Source organism: Austrofundulus limnaeus, unplaced genomic scaffold (genome assembly GCF_001266775.1).
Source record: "Austrofundulus limnaeus strain Quisiro unplaced genomic scaffold, Austrofundulus_limnaeus-1.0 Scaffold84, whole genome shotgun sequence".
NCBI lineage: Eukaryota > Metazoa > Chordata > Actinopteri > Cyprinodontiformes > Rivulidae > Austrofundulus > Austrofundulus limnaeus.
The window spans coordinates 1,138,673-1,141,045 of record NW_013952486.1 but is presented as its reverse complement, the minus strand read 5'-3'; positions in this window follow the sequence as shown (position 1 = coordinate 1,141,045).

Sequence of the window (2,373 nt, the reverse complement as noted above, 5' to 3'; positions counted from 1 at the left end):
ACTTCTAATCTCTATTTCAATCTTTCTAATTACTTCTCTCTCTGTTTTTTTCTCTGTCTCTATTTTCTCTTCACTTAAAAAAAGTCACTGATGATGAAGAATTAAGTAAACTAAATAAACTAATATTTGGTTTCGTTTTCTACTGAAGTGACACACAAAAAAAAAACAACTTCAAGATATTTGCTGACTGAGTCATGATGGTATGAACGTTTTGATGTTCCTGATAAGATCTCACTGAGAACAGAGAAGTTTCTGGACCTACCAGACTTTAGAGCGGTGACAAATACCTGATTTGGTCATAGTGTAGTGTTAACCAGAGGTGTATAARGTAGAAAAAATAAAAAAATGTATCTTGACAGAACATGACTTTGTTAAAAATGGATTTCACTGATGAGATAAGTGTAGTAAAAGTCATAAAACTTCTCACAATAATCAGGAAAGTAGAAGTACACACACTCTAAAAAATGTGCTTTTTTCTTTTTTTATAGTTGTTATTGATGCATCTACCTCAAGTGTTTGACTGTGGTGAATGTGGATATGTATTTTGTTTTTGTATGAACTCTAATAAAAATATATGGATAAAAAAAAATTAATCAAACTGGTTCCACTAAACTGAGTTAATTACTATAACTTGGTTTAGTGGAACCTGTTGACATAATTTGGTTAAGTAAATTCAACAACTCCTTTCATTACGAGTATGGTCATATTTAAGTTTGTAACGTGAAGCGAGGTGTTAAATTTTAAAGTGGAAGTAAAAGTATCAATTTTAGGTTTTGAATGTAACAAAATGAAAGTGAAAGTTAGATTTTAAAAAATACTTTACAAAATTGCAAATCCTCAAAAAAATATTTAAGTAACAAAGTGAGTGTGCTCGTTACTGTACCTCTGGTATTAACATAAAAACTGCTGAGATGTTGCTCTGTCAGTTGCTTTGTTACAAATTATTTTAACTCTGGCAWTTTAGGAACAAAATCTTGCATCACAGAAATAAAGAAATTGAGGACATTATTGCATAATTTTAAGTTATTTTAAAACAAAAACTGCTTTCAAAACAAGTGTTTCGGCTCATAACCCTGTGGTCGCTGGTGTAATGAAGGAGCCTGTTTATCCCCCTGCTCTGAACCCCCYCGGTGACCCAGTCCCCCTGAGTTCCGATGCTCGGCTCAGGTCCAGAACCCAAAACGTGCTGCTTCCAGGTCACCCCCCACCCCCCGCCAATTTTACCCCCATCTGCTCTGCTGCACAACTGCAACTCTGCAGTCAGAGAGGAAACTTTTGCTCTTGCAGAAACGACACAGGAACATCTTTTCACAGGGAAGTGCCGTGGAAACTGGCTCTGACCACAAGACCCGGTTTCCAGGTATCTCAGTATCCAGAATCACACCTGGAGTTCCACRGACGAGGAGACAGAGGCGTTGGCACCGAGGTGTCCTTGTGGTTTCTTTCACGGGGCCCTCTGATGGATTGGAGGGAAACAGAGCGGCCTTTCTTGTCAGATTCAGAGGATGCATGCTAACAAGTTTGTAAAGATGCTCAAGAGTGCATTCTTTAAACGGAAAAAAAAAGAGTGGAAAGGTTTGGCAAAATAAAGATGGTTGGTGGGGAAACTGCAGGAAACGAATGCACAAGTAGCTCTGCACGTGCTCGTTGAGGTTGAAGAGTTCGGACGTGCATCCTTGTAAAAAGTTTCTTCTTTATTTAGTTGCAGGTCCCCGGGTCAAATTTCACAGCATCGAGTTTCTTTGCAGGAATAAACGAGCAAACAGAAGCTGGCTTTAAACAGACGTGAAAAGATTAATAACCACAGATAACAAAAGTCCTTAAAAACCAAAACGATCTTTGAAATTTCATTTACCAATATTAAAATTCATCATAGATTCTAAAAATATCTTTAGGTCTTTTTCTGTCCAAAAGGAACAAGTCAATCACATTTTCTGTGAAAAAGAATTGAGCACAAAAAATATCTGAAAATAAAACAGCAAAATCATAGTTTAAAACCAAAAGTAGCTAAAYCATAACTAAAAGCCCTCAATCTTGGCTAAAAATCAACAGGTGCAATAATATGATTGCTAAAAGTAGCAAAACGCTGGCTAAAAGCTAAAAGTAACAGAGGCTACTTTCCGTCTAAGACAAAGGATAACTAAAAATAAGTAAAAAATAAAAACACTAAAAGTTAAATTATTGAAAGAGTAGCGAAAAGTAAAAATAAAAATGTGAAAATAAGCTAGCTAAAAGTAGAAAATGAGTATCTAAAAGCTAAAAGCAAAACATTGAAAGCAATAAAAGGCTGGCAGAAAGTATCACAAGAAGCTGGCAAAACCAGTCTCAAAGCAGTCAAAAGCAATCTAAAAGTAAAAAAACAATGATAAGTTA